This window comes from Leuresthes tenuis, unplaced genomic scaffold (genome assembly GCF_036924035.1).
Source record: "Leuresthes tenuis unplaced genomic scaffold, fLeuTen1.0.hap1 SCAF_17, whole genome shotgun sequence".
Taxonomy (NCBI): domain Eukaryota; kingdom Metazoa; phylum Chordata; class Actinopteri; order Atheriniformes; family Atherinopsidae; genus Leuresthes; species Leuresthes tenuis.
In genome coordinates, this window is record NW_027325371.1 from 29,457,321 (window position 1) to 29,464,218 (window position 6,898).

A 6,898-nucleotide genomic window follows, 5' to 3' on the forward strand; every position below is an offset into this window, starting at 1 on the left:
ACCACCTCCATTCCCTGTTTTGATCATGTGTGGTCTGGAAATACTACCTTTTCTTCCCCCGTTTGTGAGTAATTATGGCTGGACATTCACACCTACTTGCAGCCGAAAAACCACCTCTCCCGCTTTTGATGATGTATTGTCCGGCATTCTAGTCTTTTCTATCACATTTTTCAGCAATTATGATCTGACATTCACACCTACTTGCAGTCGAACAGCTCTGCTCCCGCTTTTGATTATGTTCGGTTGGATATTCAAACCTTTTCTTAACTGCTTTTTACAATATTTGGTCGGACGTTCACACCTTCTTGCAGCCGAACACCCCCACTTCCGCTTTTGATGGTATATATTCGGGTATTCGAACCTTCTCTTACCCGCTTTTTACAAACCATGGTTGGACTTTCATACCTTCTTGTAGCTGAACAACTCCACTCCTGCTTTTGATGATTTATGGTTGGACATTCGCATCTTTTCCTACCCATTTTTCAGTAATTATGGGTGGATATTCACATCTTCTTGCAGCTGAACACCTCCTCTCCCGCTAATGATCATGTAAGGTTTGATATTCGAAAATTTTCTTTCATGTTTTAAAGCAATTATTAATGGACATTCACACCTACTTGCAGCCGAACACCACCTCTCCCGCTTTTGATGATGTATGGACCGGCATTCTTACCTTTTCTAACACATTTTTCAGCAATTATGGTTGGAGAATCACACCTACTCACAGCCGAACAACTCCGCTACCGCATTTGATGGTGTATAGTCGGGATTTCTCACCCTTTCTCATCAGCTTTTTGCAAATTATTCTCTGACATTCACACCTACTTGCAGCCGAACACCTCCGCTTCCGCTTTTGATGGTGTATATTCGGGCATACTACCTTTTCTTACCCGCTTTTTACCATCTATGGTCGGACATTCACACCGTCTTACAGCGGAACACCTCCGCTCCCTCTTTTGATGATGTATGGTTAGGCATTCGCACCTTCTCTCACCCGCCTTTTACTATGGTCGGCCATTCACAGCTTCCTCTCCACCATACTTGTATGGTGGGATATTCACACCCACTTGCATCCGAAGACCTCCGCTTCCGCTTTTGATGGGAACTGACAACATAAGAAGTCCGGACATACTTTGATAGTATATGAATAAGTGGGTAGCTAGTGACAAGCATTAAGCATGTCACACAGCCCAAACATATAACATTTCAGGACACACCACACAGTTAACAACCACAGTGAAGCGTGTCAAAGCCCAAACATGTAACATTCAACAAGACACTTACACAACACATTCAAATCAAACAGTCAGACAACATACAAGAACATATACCCCAGCCGGCATTGCTCCCTGCCTATTTTCGTACAGCACACTATGTGTGCGCACACCTTTATTCACAAACTCTTCAACTTATACTCTTTTACCGAAGTTGCTACAGCTCGATTGGCCGAATACCCTTTGATCCTATTTCGGTGAATTTGACATCTGCCTTACATATAACAGATTAGCGGTTTAGCAGTTTTAATTTAGTTTGAGTGAAGGAATTCATTTTATAGCAAAATCCGAAATCGTGAAGAACTCATGAAAGTAAGCTTATTCTCGGATTCCTGAAACTTTAGATTTGCTCTTTCTTTTACTGCAAAGTACACGTTGTTTTTTTTGTTTAAATCTTTCTAGACATGGTAAATATTAAGGACAAAGCAGTTTTCACATAGTTTGAGTGAAGGAATTCATTTTATAGATAAAATCCCAAGAGTCTGATGGGAAAAGAGAGTGAATGCGAAGTAGACTTTAACACGGCTATGGGAGCGAGCCGAGTGTGGGCTAACCAGGAGAATTGCTTGAAAGAAATGCGACCCCGAATGAGCGGTCAGAACAAAGCCTCAATACGGGATTCTCGTGGTGTTTTTGTTGCTGCCTTGTCTTTTGCACAGAGTAAAAGACATGGCAGCCATCGAATAGGGCCCGATTGTTCCTACTTGGTCAGCCGAGGAGCAAGGGGGGGGGGAGCAAGTGTCTCAACCAAGCAAAGCTCACCATGGGGAAGGTGGCTATGCCAACAAGCCTGATGCCCTGCTCCCGCAGTGACGGATAATCGTACTCTGGTTTCTCTTCATAACGTACAAGTCTTTCGCCTTTTACTAAAGATTTCTGTGGAGAGCAGCACTAATGAGTTGTTTCTATTTTTGGCAGGCTTTACCTTTGCGGGTGAAGCCCTTTCTGTCTGTGCAAAAGAAATCTTGTTACTGTGCAGAGTGACTTCTCTGAGTAGAGTCGCCTTACTTGTTGCGACTGTGCCGATGTTCGAAGCTGGAGTGCAAAGTTGTTGCTTGAATGGTGCTTGCTGGAGCGTGCGGGAGTGCAAAGTTATACCATTTAAAAGGGCTGAAGAGTGCTCAGTGCAGCGGGTGGGCGACACTCTGGCCACCTTGAAAACCGAGGTTACATCCACTACCAGGGGCAGCCCAAGTTCTGCCGCAAGTGTGGTGAGCATGGGCACCTGGTTGAGGCTTGTACCAAGGTGTTATGTGGGAAGAGCAGAGAAATTGGGCAAACTTTTGGAGAGTGTCCAAATGGCAGGAAATGTAATCTCTGTGGAGAATTAAATCACCTCTTCAGAGATTGCCCTAAATCTTTTGCCAACAAATTAAAGACGGTAAAGCCACAGTCAAGCCAACAAAGAGAAGGACCAAAGGTGGCAGTTGGTGAACAAAGTGAAGAGGTTGACCCAATAAATTCAAACTTCCCGCCAAAAGCTTGGATTGGAAGTGAGGAGCAAAAAGGGGAGGGGCCTGTAGAGGCCTCACCACTCAGTGTTGAAGTCTGTGAGAATTCACAGGCAGAGGGTGGAGCTACGCTAAATGAGGAGGAAGAGCAGACAGGTGAGTCTAGTGAAGATACTCACCTCCCCGAAGGTCAACAGAAGGTCAATTTGTTGATAGGCATTCATTTATTTCTTCACTTCTGATGAAGTTTCAACAATAAACAACAAACTTTGTATTATTAGAAAGAACCAGAATCATTCTTCAGGAATCCGAAAATAAGCTCTATTTTATGAGTTATGCACGAATTCGGATTCTCCTATAAAACGAATTCATTAACTCAAACCAAGTTAAGACTGCTTTGTCCTTCATATTTATTCATGTCTAATCAAGTTTCAACGATAAACAACGTTGTACTTTGTAGAATGAGAAAGAACTTCTTCAGCAATAAGCATCTCTCGACATATGACGAAGTACAGATTTTGCTATAAAATTAATTCCTTCTATCAGCCTGACTTAAAACTGTTTGTCCTCCTTATTTATCCACTTCAAATCAAGTTTCAACAAATAAAAAAAAGTTGTAGTTTGAGAAAGTACAACTTAATCTTCAGCAATCAGTATAAAAAGAGGTGCAAATGCCAACCATACATACCTACAAGGTGGAGCGGAAGTATTCAGCTGCAAGTAGGTGTGAATGTTCGACTATAATTTGTAAAAAGCGGGTAAGAAAAGGTTCGAATGCCCGACTATATATTAACAAAAGCGGGAGGAGAGGTCTTCGGATGAGAGTGGGTGAGAATTTCCAACCATAATCTATAAAATACGTTGAAAAAAAATATGTGAATGCCTCATAGAACACTAAAAGCGGAAGTGTTCGGCTGCAAGAAGGTGTGAATGTCCGACTATATTTGGTGAAAAGCAGGTGAAGCAAGGTCTGAATGCCCAACCTTATATCATCAAAAGCGAGATCAGAGGTGTTTGGCTGCAAGAAGGCCATAGTTTTCCAAAAGCGGGTAAGGTGCGAATGTCCGACTAAATATCAACCAAATTTGGGGCGGAGGTCTTCGGATGCAAGTGGGTGTGAATATCCCACCATACAAGTATGGTGGAGAGGAAGCTGTAAATAGCCGACCATAGTTTGGAAAAAGCGGGTAAGAAAAGGTTTGAATGCCCGAACATACACCATCAGAAGAGGGAGCGGAGGTGTTCCGCTGTACGAAGGTGTGAATGTCCGACCATACTTGGTAAAAAGCGGGTAAGAAAAGGTTAAAATACCCGACTGTACACAATCAATAGCGGGAGCGGATGTGTTCGGCTACAAGAAGATGTGAAAGTCCGACCATGGTTTGTAAAAAGCGGGTAAGAAAAGGTGCGAATGTCCGACAATGTATGATCAAAAGAGAGAGCGGAGGTTTTCGGATACAAGAAGGTTTGAATGTCCCACCATAGTTTGTAAAAAGCGGGTAAGAAAAGGTTCGAATGCCCGACTATACACCATCAAAAGCGGGAATAGAGGTGTTCCGCTGTAAGACGGTGTGAATGTCCGACCATAGTTGGTAAAAAGCGGGTAAGAAAAGGTTAAAATACCCGACTGTACACAATCAATAGCGGGAGCGGAGTTGTTCGGCTACAAGAAGGTGTGAAAGTCCGACCATGGTTTGTAAAAACCGGGAAGAAAAGGCTCGAAAGCCCGACTATACACCATCAAAAAGAAGGTTTGAATGTCCATCAATAATTGCTTTAAAACAAGAAAGTAAATTTTCGAATATCAAACCGCACATGATCATAAGCGGGAGAGGAGGTGTTCGGCTGCAAGAAGGTGTGAATGTCCACCCATAATTCATGAAAAATGGGTAAAAAAAAAGGTGCGAATGCCTAACAATACATTATCAAAAGCAGGTGTGAATGTCAGATCATAATTTGTAAAAAGCTGATGAGAAAGGGTGAGAATGCCCAACTATACACCATCAAATGCGGGAGCGGAGGTGTTCGGCTCTGAGTAGGTGTGAATGTCCGACCATAATTGCTGAAGAATGTGTTAGAAAAGGTAAGAATGCTGGACCATACATCATCAAAAGCGGGAGAGGTGGTGTTCGGCTGCAAAAAGGTGTGACTGTTCGACTAAAGTTTGTAAAAAGTGGGTAAGACAAGGTGCGAATGCCTGACAATGTATGATCAAAAGCGGGAGCGGAGGTGTTCAGCTGCAAGAAGGTCTACATGTCCATCAATAATTGCTAGAAAACATGAAAGAAACTTTTCGAAAATCAAACCGCACATGATCATAAGTGGGATAGGAGGTGTTCAGCTGCAAGGTGTGAATGTCCACCCATAATTCCTGAAAAATGGGCAAAAAAAAGGTGTGAATGCCCAACCATACAACATCAAAAGCAGGAGTGGAAGTGTTCGGCTACAAGAAGGTGTGAACGTCCAACCAAAATATGTAAAAAGAAGTTAAGAAAAGGTTCGAATATCCAACCAAACATAATCAAAAGCGGGAGCAGAGCTGTTCGACTGCAAGTAGGTGTGAATGTCAGATCATAATTTGCAAAAAGCTGATGAGAAAGGGTGAGAATGCCCGACTATACATCATCAAAAGCGGGAGCGGAGTTGTTCGGCTGTGAGTAGGTGTGAATCTCCGACCATAATTGCTGAAAAATGTGTTAGAAAAGGTAAAAATGCCGGTCCATACATCATCAAAAGCGAGAGAGGTTGTGTTCGACTGCAAGTAGGTGTGAATGTCCAGCCATAATTACTCACAAACGGGTAAGAAAAGGTAGTAGCCAGACCATATATGATCAAAACAGGGAGCGGAGGTGGTTCAGCTGCAAGAAGGTTTGAATGTCAAACTAAAGTTCAAATATATTAACAAAAGCGGGAGGAGAGGTCTTCGGATGAGAGTGGTTGAAAATTTCCAACCATAATGTATAAAATGCGGTGAAAAAAAAGGTGTGATAGAACACTAAAAGGTGGAGCGGAAGTGTTCGGCTGCAAGAAGGTGTGAATGTCCGACTATATTTGGTGAAAAGCAGGTGAAGCAAGGTCTGAATGCCCAACCTTACATCATCAAAAGCAAGATCAGAGTTGTTTGGCTGCAAGAAGGCCATAGTTTGCCAAAAGCGGGTAAGGTGCGAATGTCCGACTAAATATCAACAAAATTTGGGGCGGAGGTCTTCGGATGCAAGTGGGTGTGAATATCCCACCATACAAGTATGGTGGGTGGAGAGGAAGCCGTGAATAGCTGACCATAGTTTGGAAAAAGCGGGTAAGAAAAGGTTTGAATGCCCGAACATACACCATCAAAAGAGGGAGCGGAGGTGTTCCGCTGTACGAAGGTGTGAATGTCCAACCATACTTGGTAAAAAGCGGGTAAGAAAAGGTTAAAATACCCGACTGTACACAATCAATATCTGGAGCGGATGTGTTCGGCTACAAGAAGGTGTGACAGTCCGACCATGGTTTGTAAAAAGCCGGTAAAAAAAGGTGCGAATGTCCGACAATGTATGATCAAAAGAGAGAGTGGAGGTTTTCGGATACACGAAAGTTTGAATTTCCTACCATAGTTTGTAAATAGCGGGTAAGAAAAGGTTCAAATGCCCGACTATACACCATAAAAAGCGGGAGCGGAAGTGTTCCGCTGTAAGACGGTGTGAATGTCCGACCATAGTTGGTAAAAAGCGGGTAAGAAAAGGTTAAAATACCCGACTGTACAAAATCAATAGCGAGAGCGGAGTTGTTCGGCTACAAGACGGTGTGAAAGTCCGACCATGGTTTGTAAAAACCGGGAAGAAAAGGCTCGAAAGCCCGACTATACACCATCAAAAAGAAGGTTTGAATGTCCATCAATAATTGCTTTAAAACAAGAAAGTAAATTTTCGAATATCAAACCTCACATGATCATAAGTGGGAGAGGAGGTGTTCGGCTGCAAGAAGGTGTGAATGTCCAGCCATAATTACTCACAAACGGGGGAAGAAAAGGTAGTATTGCCAGACCATACATGATCAAAACAGGGAGCGGAGGTTCAGCTGCAAGGTGTGAATGTCTGACTATAGTTTGTAAAAAGCGGGTAAGACAAGGTGCGAATGCCCGACAATGTATGATCAAAAGAGAGAGCGGAGGTGTTCGGCTGCAAGGTCTGA

General features: G+C 43.1%; 1 non-coding gene across 1 annotated transcript; it reads left to right on the forward strand.

Moving 5' to 3' along the window:
• Window positions 1-2,096: 2,096 nt before the first annotated feature.
• Window positions 2,097-2,210, forward strand: LOC140274290 (U5 spliceosomal RNA). The gene has a single exon (XR_011908257.1). It is a non-coding gene; the product is annotated as a U5 spliceosomal RNA (small nuclear RNA).
• Window positions 2,211-6,898: the final 4,688 nt, after the last annotated feature.